Source organism: Carcharhinus amblyrhynchos, chromosome 4, assembly GCF_965287045.1.
Source record: "Carcharhinus amblyrhynchos chromosome 4, sCarAmb.v2.hapA, whole genome shotgun sequence".
Lineage (NCBI taxonomy): Eukaryota > Metazoa > Chordata > Chondrichthyes > Carcharhiniformes > Carcharhinidae > Carcharhinus > Carcharhinus amblyrhynchos.
The window spans coordinates 40,490,774-40,511,326 of record NC_137327.1 but is presented as its reverse complement, the minus strand read 5'-3'; the positions used below and the strand labels follow the sequence as shown (position 1 = coordinate 40,511,326).

General features: G+C 43.7%; 1 long non-coding RNA gene across 4 annotated transcripts in view; it reads left to right on the top strand.

Moving 5' to 3' along the window:
• LOC145341938 (uncharacterized) overlaps window positions 1–20,553 on the top strand; it is a 77,390-nt gene that overhangs the window by 28,460 nt on the left and 28,377 nt on the right. For 3 of the 4 annotated variants that reach the window (XR_013886473.1, XR_013886472.1, XR_013886470.1), the window contains exon 4: window positions 8,110–8,243. The exons of the other annotated variant lie outside the window; for it this stretch is intronic. This is a non-coding gene — a long non-coding RNA (uncharacterized LOC145341938). The remainder of the gene's footprint in view (window positions 1–8,109; window positions 8,244–20,553) is intronic. 4 annotated transcript variants of the gene reach the window in all.

Below are 20,553 nucleotides of genomic sequence, written 5' to 3'. Positions count from 1 at the left end.
GCTGCACAGACTGCAGCAGTTTAATTAAGAGCCTCGTCACCATTTTCCCAAGGGCAACTCGTAATGGGCAATAAATGCTGGCCTTGCCTGTGATGTCCACATCCTGTGAATGAATAATAAAAACCTAATCCTCCCCTCTCATTCCAATCGGTGTAGGAGATTTTTGTGTGGTAGGAGTATAAAACAATATGCAGCTAAAATAGGTAATTGGAATTAAAGTACAGATCAGCCATGATCTAACTGAATGGCAGATCAAATTCAAGGGGCTGATTGGCTACTTATGTTTGTATGTTCCTAACCATTACAGAAATTACAGTTAAAGTTTGTTTTTCTCCCCAAAATGCGACCCTGAAGTCAGATGGTGAATATAGAAGGACCATATTAGATGCCAATTATGCCACCAGTTTGGCCATGAAAAATAATAATGTTTTACTTTCACTAGCTGGGAGGGCATAATTTATGGGAGACTAACACTACAGCTTCTCTTTTAACTCCTCATAGAGGTCAAACAACATCTGCTTATTGAATCTAAATCTATGCTAACAGCAAGTGTCAGATTAGTCAATAATACAAATTCACTCTCTGCAGATCCTTTGGGACTGTACAGCTCTCCTGGGTCTTCTCTGACTTATAAACAAAATCCCTTCTGCCATTTTGGAACTTTTGCTGGCTGGGCAGGGATTTGTTTTTGCACACAGAAATCTTATGGCACCAGGTTTCAAAACCTCCATAAAAAGGTCTTAATAAAGAGAGTCCCAACACCCGGCAGCCTCATTGTGCAAGAAGTCAATACATGAAAAGGCTGCTGATAGATTGAGTGGAGATTCACTGCTACATGATCTCGCATCACTAATTTTCATGCTCTCAGTCGACCCATGTATGAGAAGTGTCATATATTGAAACAATCTGCTTTCCCAGGAGAGAAAAATCAGAATGAATCAAACCAGGATGCATTTTTACACCCTTTAGCAGTTAACTTTTTTAATATTCATTCATAGGAGGTGAACATGGCTGATAAGACCAGTATTGCCAATCTCTAATTGTTCTTCAGAAGGTAGGTAATAAGCTATCCTCTAGGACCAGTGCAGTCCTTGAAGTGTAGGTACACCCACAGTGCTGTTAGGAAGGAAGCTCTAGGATTCTGACCCAGTAACAGTGAAGGAATGATAATACATTTCCAAGCAAGAGTGATGTGTTACTTAGCAGGGTACTTGCAGGCAGTGGGGTTCCTATGTGGCTGCAGCTCTTGCCTTTCCACTTGGGCGAGGTCATTTTGAGCGGGGCAGTGGGGGGGGGGGGGGGGCGGTGCTAGTGGATGTTGTCATAAAAGCATTGGCAAGTTGCTGTCGTATACTTTATAGTTGGTACACATTGCAGTCATGATGTGCCAGTAGTGGAGGAAGTGAATGTTTCAGATGGTGGATGGGATGTCAATCAGGTGGACTGCTTTTGTCTTGGGGCTTCTTGAGCATTGTTGGCACTGCATTCATCCAGGACAATGGACAGTATTTCATCACACTACTAACCTGTGCCTTATAGATAATGGAAAGGCTTTGGGGAGTTAGGAAATGATTACACATCACAGAATTTGCAGCCTTTTATCTGCTCTTGTCTATTGTACTCACTTGGCTGGTTCAGTTACATTTGTGATTGATAGTGACCCTCAGGGTGTTGATGGTGGAAGATTCAATGATGATAATGCCATTGTACGTCAAAGGACGATGGTTAGACGCTCTTCCTGTTGATGGTGATCATTGTCTGGTACTTGTGTATTGTGAATATTACTTGCCACCAATGGTCCTTGTAAAATATTCTTTATGTGCACAGCTGTCCTTTTTCAATGTGTGGTATTTTAACATGAAACAAGGCTTGCATGGCAGTTTGGAGACTGTTGTGTGATTGCACATACCCATGCTTAGTGAGCACATTGCATGACACTTATCAGTCCAAACGTGAATGTTTTTCCAGATCTTACTATATGCATGCATGGATTACTTAGTTATGTGAGGAGTTGAGACTGGAACTGAATCCACAAAATCGTCAATAGGCATCTTCAGTTCTGAACTTATAATGGAGGGAAGGTCGTTGATGAAGCAGCTGAAGATGTTTGGAATTAGGGCACTGCTCTGAGGAGCTCCTGCAGTGATGTCCTGCGACTGAGATGTTTAGCTCCTGACACACACAACAACCTCCCTTTGCTGGGTATGACTCCAAACTTTCCCTCTGACTTTCAATTTACCTATATTTGCAAGATACATTGATACTACATTTAGTGAAATGATGCCTTGATGTCAATTCCCTTGGAGCTCTTTTGCCCATGTTTAGACTAAGGCTGGATATTGGGAGCTGAGTGTTCCTGGCTGAACCCAGACTGGAAATTGGTGAACAAGTTATTGGTGATAAATGTGGCGCTTGATATCATTGTCGACTCCTTTTGTCACTCAAGAGCAGTATTGTCATAATTCTGTGAGAATGGCATCTTGCCTCTCCTCTCTGTCACAGAATGATGCAAAACTAACAGAGTGGAGAAACTATGCAATGTTTAAAAAATAAAGTACCAAATAACGTCACAAACACTTATCAGCCCCAAGACAGTGGATTAGACTGTGTTCTTCACTGTTATTTCTTATTACGTAAGTACCAACAGAATAGAACACAGCTTAGCACCAAACAAGGATAGCACCACACCAAGGCAGTGCAGGGGATTAGCACAATTGCTAAATATAATAGAAGATTCCCCTTTGCCTGTGCTTTAAAATCAAATCAGTTATTATAATACTGCAGAGAATACAGAGGAATCATTAGCATCAGAGCCTTTGAGAATGGAAGCATCAATCAGTGTGAGGGGCGCACAGTGGCTCCTCAAACAACTTAAACTTCTTTTGACATCTAGTTATGTCCAAATGAAACTGATAACTCTGGGGTTCAGTTCCCTGTGTGGAAGGTTCACTGACAGACAGCATACAAATCTGATCTTAAATGAGAATTAAGAGAAACTAGCATTCCAAAAACCTGACAGTCCACAGCTGCTACCTGGGTCAGCTTAACAAAGCCAATCCTGCTCTGCTGAACAGTGATATTAGCATCTGCATGTCTCAGTCTCATTATCAGACATCTGCCCACCTTTATTCTAACCCATAACCCACAGCCCTCCTCCTGCATTGATGGCCCTGCTTTTGTCATTGAACTGACTGATATTGAATTAGGTTCGGGATTGCTAGGAAGATAGGTCTCATCACCCTTGGTGATAATTTCTTTTCTCCTCTGAAGGTGCTGAAGGTTTTTGACTTACACAAGTCTGAAATGTTATACAGACAGGACGCATCTTCCCATATTATATCAAGGTTTTTACTGTGTGCGTGTGTATTTTTTTTCCTCACTGATTATTGGAGAAAGCCCTACTATTTTCCAACAGTGGCGATCAAAGTCATAACAGCATACTCTGACAGGTAAGAATAGCTTATTCAGATTGGTTTGGCAGCCACACACTTAGAATTGCAAAGTCGAATTCAAAATGAGATATTCATAAAACTGGTAACATTGTCTTTCATTCCAAAAAGACATTACAGACTGTCAACAGTGTGCTAAAAAATAAGAAATGTTGACCTTTTTACTATAGAGTTTTTTCTCTACCATCACCTCCTTTCAAATGCACAATCCCCCCACTTCAGCTGTATGTTATCTCAAATAATTACCCTGCGCTTCTGACTGTCCCTTGTGACTTAGCCTGCAAAAAGCTACTCATTGTAGGATAGTGTAGAGGGATTTAAAACCTGCTTCTTGTGGCCCAGCAACAGCTCTTAATTAACCACTCAGGTATTGGGAAGCCTCCCAGCCCAGCTCCTATCCATATGGCAGGAACATGTCCGCAGTGATAATCACTGAAGGAAATGTTGTATCAAAAGAGTTTGCTGAACAGAAAGCTTGTGCAAATTATTTTTAATGATTCCCCTCTGGTGAGTCAGCTTATTTATTATTTCAAACAAGGGTAGCAGGATCTACTTGTCCTTGACCTTTCTTTCCCCAGCACTTGCCCCTGCGCAGACCTGCTACTCTGCTTCACCTCCTTCTAACTATAATACGAAGGGAATGCCTTCATACAGAATAGAAGCAGGCAGCTTATATTAGAACCATTTTGTTTCTTCAGACCGTAATGGGTGTGCTTTATAGTTATTTTGCATGACTCATTCTTCGGTTATTTCCTGTATTTAATTTAAAAAAAACAGCAATTTGAGCTTGAATCATAAACATAAGAGGTCCAAGGTGACAGACTTCATTTTCGCAGTACAGATATAGACCTTACCCGACAGATTTAACCTATAATAGGTTATTTAATGTGGTTCATGATCATTTAGAAATGGATTTGCACCTTCAGTGTTTCACAAAAATAATAGATGCTAAAGCGCAGAGAAAGATTCGAAGTCCATGAAATAGTGGCAGGAGATAGTGACAGGAGAAAAAACTATTTTTGTACCAACCTAAATGACAGATTTAACACAAAGTAAAATGTGCCAAATTCAACATTTAGACAAATCTGTTGCAAGAAATAAACATTTCTCCCTCCCCCATCATTTCCTAGTTATCTATTTTGTTTATATATACATTGTACAAATTTAGCTTTATGCAAATAAACAATCATTCAAGCGTAAGCTTTCACAATGCTGAAAGGTGTGAGACTCATTACTGCTTGCCCAGCTGTACCTAGAACAGTGTCAATCTCCACCTTCTCAAGCACTACCTTGTGTTATCTTGTTAAGCTGCATCTGGAGTGAGGTGCAGATCACTGCCACTTCTGCTTTTGTTGCCTTTCAAATAGGGAAGACACATGAAACTCCAACTAATTTCCTTTTTATTCTTCTGTACTATGCTGCATGTACAGTTTGTAACATTGATGGCTGATTTAAAAGAAACAGGAGCAATGTTTATAGTGTGTCTTGTGCAGAATTTATTTCTCAATGCTGTTTCATGTTGCAATCTGTTATTCTGCTATCTTGTACTCTGTACTTCATGTAACACAGTAGTAGACTTTCCATGCCAGTCAGTATTGATGCAGCCATTTCTTCTCTATTCATTATTACCAGTAAACAGCAATATGAGGATCCAGATCTACTGCACATGAAGGAATTTGACTCATTGTAAATTTAAAATTAATTTCCTAGCTGTCAATTCCAATCCTCTCCATGGCCACTGAGACTATGGCTGGAACCAGCAACGCACTCCTGCCATGGGTTTCCCAGCAGCATAGGGTGCAGCCAATGGGAGATCCCATTGATAGCAGCAGGACCAGAAGATTCCACTACCAGTGAGTGGTGTGCCTCCTCCTGCCTTGAGAAATACGCCATGGGAAGGCCAGAAAATATCTCATTCACATGCTGCTCTTTGGAAACATTATCTGAAAGCACAATTTCAGCTGGTTCCACATATATGCTGGCGACCTCAGCTCTACTTTAACATCATCTCTCTTGACCACTCTGCTGTCTCTATATTGTCAAACTGCTTGTCTGAAATTTAATACTGGATAAGTACTCCCAGTTGGCCTATCATTTTCCACCATCCATTAATGCAAGTTCTCCACCTTGTTCTCACTCTGTCTGACTTCAGCCTCCTGAGGTGTTCCATGCAAGCTCGAAGAAACAACAGCTAGATCACCTTTCAAATGAGCATTTTACAGCTTTCTGGATTCAACATTGTGTTTCAATAATTTTAGATTGTAATCTCTGTCCCATTTTGTTTCCTGTTTTTCTTCCGGTTTCTTTATTTGTCCTTTCCTTGGCTTTGAATGGCGACTCTTCATGTTACTACCATTCACACCTCCTTCAGATGCATATTTTGTTTCCTTTCTTGCCCAGTTGCCATTCCCTTTAGCCATATACCATGAATCCTTTTGTCATTTAATCTACCCACCCAGCACAAACCTTCCATTTTGTTTTGTCCCCAACTTCCCCCCACACTTCTTTTTGCTCAAGGCCTTTTATATTTCTAACTTTTGGCAGTTCTGTTTTAAGGTCACAGACCTGAAACAGTTGCTGGAATTTCCAGCATTTCCAACTGGTGGGATCTTCTGGGAATTGCAACATAGCAACAAAGCAATTTTCTTGATCTGACTTTAGCCAAAACAATGCCAAAATTTACATTAGTCTCTGTGCCAATTTAGGCTGAAACATAGGCCCAAATAGTAAATCCGGCATAAAACAAGTGGTACCCAATGTAGGCAGTTGGGACCTGTGTAAATTCTGGAATTCTTTCATTCCTGTTTTGCCTTCCTATAAAAATTGAAGTTTGATGGCATCAAGTCATCATGTGTGCAGTTTAAGCATAGCATATTTAAGAAAATTGAGTTTTGGGTGCATTAGTTTTTTTAGTGTAAAAAATCTGACGACATGAAAGTTCATCAGCTGTGGAAAATACACTGAAAGTCTCAGTCTGAGAAATAAAGAAGATTGTTTTAAAAAATTGGTTATTAAACAACGGAACAGCTGACTTTGAGTCCTGTTTCACCTTAGTGTGCAGAACTGGCATAAATGCAGGTATCTCAAAGGGGTAAATTTTCCCATTCCACACATCATGGGCATTGTAATGGGGAAAGGGCAGACTATGGAAAGGTCCATTGACCTTGGGTGAGATTTTCTGGTTTTGGGGTGATCACGTTCGGAAAATCCCACTCAAATTCTTCATTTTTTGCATGAATTGGGACTATATCAATGAGCTAAGTAGCATTTTGGCAGCAACACATCTGAAGTGGTGCGAAATGATAAGAAAATTCAGAAGTGGCAATGTTCTGGTGTAAAATCTGTTACACATGAACTGCTTCAGCAAAAGAAAGTGCACACCTCCACTGTCAGATGTGGCAAAACTTTCCAGCATTTATTGCCCATTCCTAATTGTCCTTAAGTTCTAGTGGTTTGCCAGGCAATTTCAGAGGACATTTAAGAGTCAACCCAGTGTGGATCTAGAGTCACCAGACCAGGTGAGGATGGTAGATTTCTTTCCCTAAAGGACATTAGTGAACCAGATGGGTTTTATGACAACCAACAATGGTTTCATGGCCATCATTCCAGATTTTTTTACTGTATTTAAATTTTACCATCTGCAATGGTGGGATTCAAACATGGTCCCCGGAGCATTACCCTGGGGGTCTCTGGATTACTAGTCCAGTGACATTAGGGACAATACACCTCACCATTGCCTCCCCTTAGATAAATTAACATAATGGAGTCCAGAAGGGAAAAAACAGTTTGCACTAGTATTCCTATTTCTCCAGTTTACTGTTTTCTTTCCTTCTGGGAGGTGGGAAATAGGAGCCGGCTCTGTTTTAGGGTCAGAAGCCCAGTGGGAAACCAATTAAAGTAAGGATTTTCACTGGGATGAGCCCTGAGTTGATATGAATACCTGTTTCCACTTCAAGCCTGCCAGGGTAGGAATGAAGGTGATTCGGATGAAGTGTTATGATGGAGATGAAGTGAAAATGCCATCACTGAGGCTGCTGGTTGTCCTAAGGGAGAAATTTGCTGATTGTGTCAAGCCTTCCGCTGTACCAGGGGGAAGCAAAATGTCACAGGGCAGCCAGAGGCCTAGCATCCGGGACCAGGCAGCCCCTCGCTTCATTGATGCCAATCTGGTGATCCTTTTCCCAGAGAGTTTCAAGACGAGACTACCTCATTGCACAAGCGGAGCAGCTCTCTGTTACTGCCTCTGATTCCTCCTCCCCCTCTCTTATCTCCTGGCCTGATAAGCTGTCTCCTACCCAGGCCTCAATTTCCACTTGGGCCATACCTTCTTGCAGGCAGTGTTATGGAGAGCATAGCAGGCTATTACAATGACTGACACCCTTGCCGAAGGTTTCAGGGGGAACTATCCATATAGTCCAGGCACTGGAATCAGGGATGGGTTTCTCCAATCTCATCATGACCTCCCCACTGCCAGTGAGAATGTAGATTTTGACACCGAGTCAAAACTCTGTTCACGGCAGCAGCACCAGAGAATTCCAGTCTGATTGCCTGCTCAATGGTTATCTTACTGAGCAGATGGCATTGGTTGCATCATCTCTGTGCCTCTGTTTGGGGCTTCAGCCAATAATCACCTCTTCAAGTGGCTTCTCTTGTTCCTTAGGATCCCTCCACACACTTTGGAGTTGGGGTGAAGATCTGAAGCAAATCTGATTGGTAGAGGAGTCATGACAACTGCCAAGAATGTGAGCTGACACATGGAGGAAACTCCTGTTGGGGTAGCAGACCAGGTGGACTGTGAGTAAATGAAACTCTTCTCATTGAAGGACCTCTCTGGTAGGTCACTGGGTGCCTTGTTAGCTACATGGATGCAACTGATGTCCATCATCTGTACCTGGTGGAATTCAGCAATTGAGGCAAAGCCGAATGCTTTTGTCCTGCGAGACCAATTCCATCATTAAAGGAATGTACTGTCTGCCTCCGTGAAAGAGGGCATCAGTAACCAACAAAATGCATTTTTGATCTGCCACTAGGATCCATATCTGATCCTTGGAATGAGGTAGAAGCAAAGAAGTTGAGTCACAGTGAATTTGTTGCACGTTGGCAGGGCATGGTGACCAGTATTACAAGGTGCTCAGTGCAATGTCTCTGCATAATTCATTTCTCTTCATACCTGTAGTGTCTTCCAGCTCGATACCATCTGCCTTACTTTAAAATCCCCTGCCTTTTGTGTTCTATTTATCTCCCCTCCCATTAGCAGTCAGCCATGACTTCTCTTTGGATTTCACTCACTGAGCTCCCCAGCTCTCTTTTAATATGCTCAAAATCCATTTCTATGACTTACATTTTTGGTTACCCTTCCTAATATCTTCCCTGTGACTTGGCATCCATTTATTTTTGATGACACCTCATGAAGTGCCTTGTAATGTTTTTCTACATTAAATACAAGTACCACTTGTTACTGTTTATCTCAGTGATAAATTTCATAGGGGAAATTATAGGGGATATGAAGCAATTCATTCAATGCTTCTTGTTCACATTGTAGCTGCAGTGCTCTGGCGATAGACGTAGTGGATCTTGATTACAGTGGCAGGAGTGTCAATCAAGTGAACTACTCTTCATGAATGTTATTAAGCTTCTTGACTGTTGTTACAACTGTACCCATGCAGTACAGTGATTGAGATACAGATGGGTTTCCTGCCTGTTTACAGTTCACTGCTGCGGGAACGAAGGTGGGTCAAATGAAATGTGGTGAAGAAACCCAAAGCAGCCATTTGTCTTGTAATCAGTGTAAGGACTTAAGCTTTGTAGAAGGTGACGAATCATAGAATACCCAAAGTGCTAAAGAAGGCCACCAGCCCATCAAGTCCACACCGACCCTCTGAAAGAGCATTCAAACCAGGCCCTCCCCTTGCCCCATCTCCACAACCTCACCACAGCCAATCCACCCAACCCACACATCCTTGGACACTAAGGGGCAATTTAACACAGCCAATCCACCTAATCTTCACATCTTTGGACCATAAGAGGAAACTGGAGCATCCAAAGGAGCCCACGCAGACACAGGGAGACCATGCAAACTCCACATAGTCACCCGAGGCCGGAATTGAACCAGAATCTCTGGCGCTGTGAGGCAGCAGTGCTATCCACTGTATCACCGTGCTGCATCAGAAGGAAACCCATGCAAGCGTGGGGAGAACATGCAAAATCTACTCAGTGATTGCACCAACTGAGATTTCATGGCAGGAGCCCATAAATTAAATGTAGTTTAGAGAAGAGTACTTTTGGTGGTGTGAAGATAAATTATTAAAAATATCAAATCTGACCAGAACAAGGGGTGGGCACCCAACCTGCCTCGAGAAATTTGACAACTGAAGGAGGAGATAATGCCAGTTTGCTCCTCAACAGGCCACCCTTCCCCTTTGGTCATCTTTGGGTCAGGGATCGGACCCATCCCCTCCTAATTCTCCCATAAGTAGAAACAAGTAACTTACCTGCAGCTATAGCTGCTCCAAAACTTCCTGTCCAATTGAAAGCCAAGCATTTCAGTCAGACTGACTTGGAACATAGAACATAGAGCACTACAGCACAAACAGGCCCTTCGGCCCACAAGTTGTGCTGATCATATCCCTACCTTCCAGGCCTATCTAAAACCCTCAATCCCATGTATTCATCCCATGTACTTCTGGACACGGAACCTGTCAAACCAAATCTATCACACAGTGGAGATAAAACTTCCAGGTTTCTTGTCGAAAATTTCAATTCCCCCACCTATGTAGTCCACTGCTGTCATAATTTAGCCTGGAAAGTTTTTGTGTTTTGATTATTTTTATACACAAGTATAAAAGATAACCATTTAGAACTAAGTTATGTAATTGTCTTCATACCTTTTATGGACATGTAAAATAAAACCAGAAAGTGCTGGAAAGACTCAGCAAGTCTGGCAGCATCTGCTGAGAGAAAAACAAAATTCACATTTTGAGTCTGTAAATCTCTACATACTAGAGATGTGGTTCTCACGTGCCATGATTTTGTTTCTGTAGATAAGATCAGTTTTTACTAATCATTTGTGTTAAACTTCCAAACAATGAACATTAAGCTGCAAATCTATAAACTAATATTAAACTGTGAATCTATATAGACAAGCACATGATGATTCATTTTTTTATTGCTGAATAATACTTTATCTAAGATAGCCCTTCTGATTAGTTAGAGGAGAAAGCACAATAATCTTTAACAGAAATCTTACTGATGGCTCCATTGTTGTTATGATTCATTTCACATCAGTTTATTTACGTCACTTCATGAAGATTGTCTCAATATATTGGAAGTTCTTGTCATTGGAATATAGATTATTTTGAGCCTGTGGCTAGAAGAGACAAGCTGAATTGTGCGAGATGTCATGGTAATGCAAGTGAAGGACTCGTGACACCGCTCCACTATCTTCGTGCGATCAGTACTGATCTTATCATATTAAGAAACTGAGATTGTCACATTTTGGGCCAAGGTTTAAAAAGTTCAGGTATAAAAATAAGAGCAAAGTTTCACCCACTGTCCCAAGTAAATGATATGAACAGCCAAAAATATATATGCTGCCAAAATAGAACATCTTCAGATCTTGTGTCAGTTATTAATCGAGATCAGTGGTATCCATGAGAAAATTAGTGAAGGAAAATTAGGATATTGGAAAATTTTAATTGGATACAAGTAGAATATAAAGAATATTTATGAATTCTTTGCAATTTTTCTCTTCAAGAAAGTAAAAAGCAAATTACTGTGGATGCTGGAATCTGAAAGCAGAAGAGAAAATGCTGGAAAATTTCAGCAAGTCTGGCAGCATCTGTCAGGAGACAAAAGAGCTGACCTTTTGGGTCCAATTTTACCAACAAAATCAGACGTGAGGCCTTTATCGCAATCTGAACCCAGGTCCGCGCAGATCACCACTTTACCGAGACCCATGAATGGCAAGGATCCGTTCCGTTCCCCAAATCGGGTGCAACGACTATTTAAATGCATTTGCATGCATTTAAATTGAATTAATGAACCGCCGTCCCAACTCTATCGGCATTTCCCCTTTACCACCACGTTTACCAATCCGGAACCGCTCTTTAGGGACCTGCTGCATGGAAGTCTGAGTGGGGTGCTCCAGTCTCTGAAGAGTGCGTTCAGTGTTTGCAGCTGACTCAGATCAGTGGTGGGAGTGGGGGGGGGAAGGCAGGTCAGTTCATTGTCTGGTTGGAGGGGGGAGGAGGAGGAGGCGGGTCAGATAGATCTCTGTTGGGGGGGAGGGAGGGCTGATCATTGTCTGGTGTTCTTCTGGAAGGGAGGGGGAGTGACGCCAGACCATTCTTTTGATGGGGGGAGTGACGCAAGTTCGTTGTCGGGGGGGGGGGGGATGGAGAGAGACGGGCTAGATGATCTCTGGTGGGGGGCAGATGGATCTCTGGTGGGGGGGGGTGCTGATGGATCTCAGGGGGGCAGATGGATCTCATGGGGGGCAGATGGATCTCTGATGCGGGGGGGCTGATGGATCTCAGGGGGGCAGATGGATCTCGGGGGTGGAGATGGATCTCGGGTGGGGGGGCTGATGGATCTCGGGGGGGGCAGATGGATCTCAGGGGGGCAGATGGATCATGGGGGGGGACAGATGGATCTCTGGTGGGGGAGGCTGATGGATCTTGGGGGGGCAGATGGATCTCTAGTGGGGGGGCAGAGATGGATCTTGGGGGGGACAGGGCAGTGTGCTGCCACTCTGTAGGCAATTGGTGGGAGGGGAGGAGGGCAGGGGTGACAATCAGTCTGGGTAGTTGGATAAGGGGGTGGCAGTAATGTGTGTGTGTACTTTATCCACACCACGTGCCCCCCCCCCCCCCCCCACTACCCACACACATCACTGGCCCCCTTATCCACCCCGCCACTACCCAGACCGATTGCCACCCCTGCCCCTCCCCACCAAATGCCCACAGAGTGGCAGTGAACGCCCCTGACCTCCCCCCCACCAGAGATCCATCCGCGCCCTGCTGAGGTACATCTTATCCACCTCCCTCCTCTCCCCTCCCCGCCTCCCCCGAGATACACCCTCACTCCCACTTTTCACTCCTGGGCCGCTTTGCGTGGCTCGGGAGTGATCTAACACGGGTACGCTGTTTCTAATTATTTTCTAACTGCGCGTACGCAGTTCAGAACTCTGATCGTTCCAACAGCGCTAAGCCCTGCCCAGAGCGCAAATCAGACTGGAGATGGCTGAGAGCGTATGGGGGCGCCTGAAAGTGGATTTCTAAGTCGGATCTGTACCACACCCAGAATTGGCACTTAGATTGAAAATGGTAAAATCGGGCCTTTGAGTCCATCTGGACTTGAAACGTCAGCTCTTTTCTCTCCTTACAGATGCTGCCAGACTGCCTGAGACTTTCCAGCATTTTGTCTTCTGGTTTGTCTTTAAGAAGGTATCTTGGTATGTAAGGTACAAAATAGATTATAAAGGATAAACACAATAGGAACTGTGCACAAAAGAGAACAAAAAGAGAAACCAAAAGAGACTGCCATTAGCAGTCTTTCCCCTTGTTTCTGTGGCTGTGACTCACATTTCAGTCACAAGAGACAAGTGGCCCAAGGGTTGTATAGTGAATGTTGTTGGTGTACAGAGAGCTTCACTATGCATCTAACCCCATGCTGTACCTGCTCAGGGGCTGTTTGATCAGACTGTGTTGGCAGAACTTTACTCTGTATCTAATATGTTCTGTCCCTGCCCTGAGAATGTTGGCTGCCTTGGTATAGAGAGAACTTTATTTCTGTATCTAACCCCGTGCTGTACCTACCCTGGGACTGTTGATGGGATAGTGTAGAGGAAGCTTTACTCTGTATCTAGCCTGTGCTGTACTTATCCTGATGTGGATATGCCGGCATTGGACTGGGGTAAACACAGTAAAAAGTCTGACAACACCAGGTTTAAGTCCAACCGATTTATTTGATAGTAAACTCACAAGCTTTCGAGGTTAAGCTCTTCTTCAGGTGAATGGAGAGTTCTGGCCTCAGACAGAGCATATAAAGCACAGACAGTTTACAGATTACTGATTAGAATGCGAATCTTTACACCTAACCTGCTGTTCAAGTCCTAAAGTGGCCGACAATGTGAGTGGAAGGAGCACTGATCACAGGTTAAAGAGATGTGTATTGTCTCCAGACAGTACAGTAAGTGAGGTTTTGCAAACCCAGGCAAGTCACGGGGGTTACAGATAGTGCGACATGAACCCAAGATCCCTGTTGAGACCGTCCTCATGTGTGCGGAACTTGGCTATCAGTCTCTGCTCAGCGACTCTGCGCTGTTGTGTGTTGTGAAGGCCGCCTTGGAGAATGCTTACCCGAAGGTCAGAGGCTGAATGCCCGTGACCGCTGAAGTGTTCATCAACAGGAAGGGAACAGTCTTGCTGGTGATTGTCGAGCGATGTTCATTCATCCATTGTCGTAGCGTCTACATGGTCTCCCCAATGTACCATGCTTCGGGACATCCTTTCTTGCAACGTATCAGGTAGACAACGTTGGCCGAGTTGCAAGAGTATTTACCGTGTACCTGGTGGATGGTATTCTCACGTGTGATGATGTCATCCATCTCGATGATCCGGCATGTCTTGCAGAGGTTGCTGTGGCAGGGTTGTGTGGTATTGTGGTCACTGTTCCCCTGAAGGCTGGGTAGTTTGCTGCGAACAATGGTCTGATTGAGGTTGTGTGGTTGTCTGAAGGCAAGAAGTGGGGGTGTGGGGATGGCCCTGGCAAGATGTTCGTCTTCATCAATGACATGTTGAAGAGTCCGGAGAAGATGTCGTAGCTTCTCCGCTCTGGGGAAGTACCGGATGACGAAGGGTACTCTGTCCACCGTGTCCTGTGTTTGTCTTCTGAGGAGGTCGGTGCGGTTTTTTGCTGTGGCGCATCGGAACTGTCGATCAATGAATCAAGCGCCATATCCTGTTCTTATGAGGGCATCTTTCAGTGTCTGGAGGTGTCTGTCACGATCCTCCTCTTCTGGGCAAATCCTGTGTATACAGAGGGCTTGTCCGTAGGGGATGGCTTCTTTAACATGTTTAGGGTGGAAGCTGGAGAAGTGGAGCATTGTGAGGTTATCTGTGGGCTTGCGGTACAGTGAGGTGCTGAGGTGACCGTCCTTGATGGGAATGCTTGTGTCCAAGAATGCAACCGATTCTGGGGAATAGTCCATGGTGAGTCTGATGGTGGGGTGGAACTTGTTGATATAGTTGTTTCAGTGATTGTTCACCACGAAGCCAAAGGAAGAAAATGTCATCGATGTATCTAGTGTATAGCATCGGTTGAAGATTCTGTGCAGTGAAGAAGTCTTGTTCGAACCTGTGCATGAAGATGTTGGCCTATTGAGGTGCGAATTTGGTCCCCATGGCTGTCCTGTGTGTCTGGATGAAAAGCTGGTTGTTGAAGGTGAAGACATTGTGGTCCAGGATAAAGCGGATGAGTTGTAAAATTGCATCTGGAAACTGGCAGTTGTCAGCATTGAGTACTGAGGCAGTCGCAGCAATTCCATCGTTGTGGGGGATATTGGTGTAGAGCGCTGAGACATCCATTGTGACGAGGAGTCTCCCTGGTTCAACTGCTCCATGTGTGCTGAGTTTCCGTAGGAAGTCTGTAGTGTCGCAACAAAAGCTGGAGGTTCTTTGTACAATGGGTTTCAGGATGCCCTCAACGTAGCCGGAGAGGTTCTCACACAGAATCCCATTGCCCAATACAATGGGACGGCCAGGTGTGTTTGCCTGCACTTGCCCTGACAGAGTTTGATGGAACAATGAAGAAAGAGGTTTACAGAGCCCCGCTTCAGTTATCAATAGCTTTAAACCGAGGGAGCACATCATTGTCAGAGTGGAAGTACTCCGGGAATAAGGCATTCCTGGTTTGAATCTAATTGAGGAGTTCAACTGACATCACAAAATATGTGGTTGCTATGGGAATGGAGTTTGGGTGGTAGATGGTTGTTATGGGAATGGAGTTGGGTAGTAGGTGGTTGTTATGGGAATGAAGTTTGGGTGGTATGCAGCCAGTAGTTAACACCAAAAAAGGTACATCTTGGAAAGTTGGGAGTAAAGATGGGCAACTAGGGACATTCCTGCATCTCCTGGCCCCAGAAGAAAACTAAACAAAAAACAAACCTAGATAGACGCCATGTGTTTTCCCCACCTGACAGGAAAGCCACAATTATTTCCCCAGTCAGGTCCAAGTTAAATTTGCATTTGGGGCCTGATGATGTTATTGAACCTTAATCAGCATATTTAACGACAGGCCAACCCTGGTGAGGAGGGTACTTTTGCTGCCTGCTCAGGAGAGCCAGATTGGAACTGAAGATGGTAGAATCCAGGTGGTATGTCAGCTGATAAGTCACCCAGCTGAGCTTAACTTTCAATCTGCTTTGTGGGTAGCTTTGTGGGTGATTTGATTTGATTTACTATCATCACATGTATTAGTATATAGTGAAAAGCATTGTTTCTTGCATGCTAAACATCTTTCCTAGTGTCAGCTTTTGTGTTGGGTCTGAAATAAGGCACATGAGTCAATTGGCATCATTAAAGAGTGGCTCCCTGACCCTTTCTCTCTTGCTAACCAGCCTGTTCACAGCCTCTGCCTCCCCCGACCCTCCCACTCACTGCTGACTCTTCTGTTTGCCCCAGTAAGTCAAAACTGCTGTTTCTTCTTCTTGCCATTCATTTCCAAAGCGCTTGCTCACAGCAAGAGTTCAAGAGATGGAAGCAGCAAGTTGAAGGTTGAGCAAGGGGAAGGATATAGTATATAGATTAATAACATTGTGCTACTTTCTTGATTGACATTATGTAACAATTCTGATATATTCTACCACCCCGCATGCCACAGAATTGGAGCAGGCGAGGGGTGGACAATGGAAATGTCCGTTGACCTCAGTTGGGATTTTCCAGTCTCAAGCCGAGTGAGGCCGTAACGTTAACAGATTTGTGGATGTCCAAAATTTGTGCTGGTGTTCAGTGTCTTAGGAAAGGAATTGGTTGAAAATCTTAAAGTGTGAACTGCTATATCTCTGTTGCTTTCTTTTGATTGGTTTATATGTCATGTTCTTTATCAAATTTAGTGTAAGCATTGTTATAATGGTTCAATTATAATACTTGCTTTTATACTTCTCCTTTTTATGTTAATAGTTTCAAAATACCACAGTCAACAAATTACAGTTACCACTGCCTATAGTGCTTTATCCGCTATACAGTAAGACTATGTTTTAAGTTGCCCCTTCTTACAATGTTCCACTTTAATGTAATTCTATTAATGGGTGTTTTGTTCTAAACTCGTTTCATTTTGACTCTGATATGGGGCAACATGACCCAATTGGCACCATTTAGGAGTGGCCTCTATTGCTCCCTGACCGTTTCGCTCTATGCCAACCTTCCTGTTCACAGTCTCTGCCACCCCTGGACCTCCTGGTCACTGATGACTTCCAGCAAGTCAAAGCTGTTGCTCCTACCTTTCTTTTCTCATCACCAGAGAGTTCAGGAGAGGGAAATGGCAGGTGGGAGAGGCAAGGAATTGAAGATTCGGCAAGAGAAAGAGTCTGCATTGATCGAGAAGGTCAGGGGTCAGGACAGCTTTGGGTCAGAGGATCAGCAACAAGGTGGAGGATTGAGAAGTAACAGAGACCACAGCTGGGAGGGTCAGCAATGAACGGGAGGATCAGAGAGCGTTAGGGGGCACAAATTGGAAGAGGTGGCAAGAGGAAGGGCCCACAACAACTGGGAATTTCAGGCCATGGGAGAAGCCATGAACTGTAGGGTCAGTGAGTGGGAGGGTCGCTGAATGGGAGGGTTGGTGTGTGGGAGAGTTGGTGATCAGGATTGGCAGTAAGCAGGAATAAGTGGAAAGTTAGCATATTTATTTTAATTTTTTTTAAGTTAATTCTTGGGATGTAGGCAGCACTAGTTAGCCAATATTCATTGCCCATCCCTAACTATCCTTCAGAAGGTGGTGGCAAGCTGCCTTCTTGAAGTGCTGCAGACTTTGTGGTGTAAGTATACCCACAATGCTATTGTGGATGTGGTTCCAGGATTTTGACCCATTTATTTCATTTTAAAAGTTGTTTTATTTACAAATGTAGGTATTTAACAATGTAAAGTATTTCAACTTACAAGGTATAATGTTTATCGATTTTTCTGATGATAAATATCTTACAGAACCTAAGTACAGCTTTTATAATAGTTTTAATGGGAAACTATGAAATATTAAACTTGTTTCACTTAAAGTCACACTTTTCAGCAATGCCACTACAGCATTAAGTGAGAACTTACTGTACATGACGGATGGTAAAACTAAAAAGCAAAGGCAAGAAAGAAAAATGATCTTGCATGTATACAGTATCTTCGATGACCAAAAATGTGTGGGTTAGGTGTATTGGCCATGCTAAATTGCCCCTTCGTGAGCTAGTGTAAATGCATGGAGTTATGGGGATAGAGCCTGGGTGAGATTGTGGTCAGTGCAGACCCGATGGGCCAAAAGGCCTCCTTTTGCACTGTAGATTTTATGATTCTATCTCAGGGGACCAGAACACTTTATACCCAGTGAAGTACATTTTGAAATACATTTTATTCATCAGATGTATATCTGAACATCGGGATGAAAAGCAGGTCTCGAGCCTGCAATTACCGCAGTGGGGCCTGCTCAGTGATTCTACCCATTAAGGATAGAAATTAAGGGTGGGCTCTCTAGGCGGCAGCCCAGTCAGAGGACTGATAGCTCTGCAAGCTTAGCAGCATCACCAGAAGAGGAGGCCTCAGAAACTCAGACAGCTATGTTGCCGAAAAAGTGAAAAAATCAGGGGTGGTCAGTTGGATGGGAGCCCTAGCAGGAAGATCACTGGGGCCATCGTGACGTACTTCCTCTCCCTGTGGTCCCTCTGTGCCCTGGTAGCCTCCCCCATGTGACAGGTGGGCTGCTCTGCTGTTGCAAAAATGCCAGCTGCTCTGTAAAGTGGCTCTTGAAAGGACTTTTAAATGTACAAATCCTTGCAGCATGTATGTGATCTATATCACAGCCTGTTGCTGAGAAAGTGCCCAGAACCATTCCAATAGAAACATAAAAACATAGAAACTAGAGTCAGGAGTAGGCCATTCAGCCCTTTGAGCCTGCTCCGCCATTCATTTTGATCATGGTTAATCATCGAATCATATCCTGGTCCCACCTTCCCCCATATCCCTTGATCCTTTAGCTACAAGAGCCGTGTCTAATTTCTTCTTGGAATCACATAGCATTTTGGCCTCAACTACTTTCTGTGGTTGTGAATTCCACACATTCACCACTCTCTGGGGGAATAAATTTCTTCTTATTCCAGTTCTAAAATTTTTACCCCTTATGCTCAAACTATGATCCTTAGCTCTGGACTCCCTCACCATCAGGAACGTTCTTTCTGAATCTGCCCTGTCTAACCCAGTTAGAATTTTATACATTTCGATGAGATTCCTCTCACTTTCTAAACTCCAATGAATACAATCCTAACCAAATTAATTTCTCCTCATGTGATAGTCCTGCCATCTGAGGAATCAGCCTGGTAAACCTTTGCTGTATTCCCTTTAAAGCAAGGAATCCTTCCTCGGATAAGGATACCAAAACTGCGCACAGTGCTCCCGGCATGACCTCAACGATGCTCTATACAATTGCAGCAAAAAAAAGTCCCTATTCCTACACTTAAATCCTCTCTCTGTAAAGGCCATTTGTCTTCTTTATGATCTGCTGTACCTGTGTGCTTACTTTCAGCAACTGATGCATGAGGATGCCAAGATCTCTCTTGAGTATCCACCTTTCAAAATTAAGACCCATTCAAATAATAATCTGCCTTCCTATTTTTGCTATCAAAGCGGTTAACCTCATATTTATCCACATTACACTGCATTTGCCATGCATATGCCCTCTCACTCACTGTGTCCAAATTATGCTGAAGTATCTCTGCATCCTCTTCACAGCTCAACCTCCCACCTAACTTTGTATCATCTGCAGATTTGAAGATAATACATTTAGTTCCCTCTTCCAAATTATTAATATGTAAAGAGAATAGTTGGGGCCTAGCACAGATCCTCGCAGTACATCACTAGTCACTGCCTGCCAAATGGAAAAATACCCATTTATGCCAATGCATTTCCCTACTATGTTACCGTTCCCGCCCCAGCTCCAGCCCACCACTCAAGGGCCTGTGGAATTCTGCCCTGCCCATGGTCAATGCTGTAGTAAATGTGGCACAGCACACTTCCACTAACAGCAATGAGAGAAATGGCTAAATGTTTTAGTAAAGGGAAATACCTTGGCCAGGGAAACCAGAGATCACTGCACTGCTCCTTTTTAAAATTCTGTCATGGGATATGGGCATTACTGGCTGGGCTAACATTTATTGCCCACCCCTAATTGCCCTTGAAGGGGCAGTCAAGAGCCAACCACATTGCTGTGGACCTGGAATCACATGTAGGCCAGACCAATAAGGACAGCAGATTCCCCTCCCTAAAGGACATCAGTGAACCAAGTGGATTTTTACAGCAACCAACAATGGTTTCATGGTCATTATTAGACTTTTAATTCCAGATTTTTATTCAACTCAAATTTCACCATTTGTTTTGGTGGGATTCAAGCCCGCTCAGATCCCCAGAACATTACCCTGGGTCTCTGGACTAAAGACAAAACCACTGGGCCACTGCCTCCCCTTAATAGTGCAATGGAGCCTTGTACGTCCGCCCGAGAGGACTGATGAAGGGTTTTGGTTTAATGGCATTCCCAATTGACAAAATCTCCAACAGTGCAGCACTCTGTCAGTACTACATGTGAGCACAGTACTAAAATATGGACTCAGATCTCTAAAACGAAACTGCAGCCCATAACCTTTGGACTCAGTGGCGAGAGTGCTAAACCTATGCCACTAATGACACTAAAGAAACCAACATACATTCATTTTTTTTATTTAAAAGAAAGGAAGTTTCCATTTAACAATAGCCTTTTGGAATTGTTAGCAGTTGCATCCAGAATTACATTCGCTGAGTAAGCATATTTTAACACTGCAAAGAGCTGATTGAAATGCTTGAGAACCCAACTTTGCCTG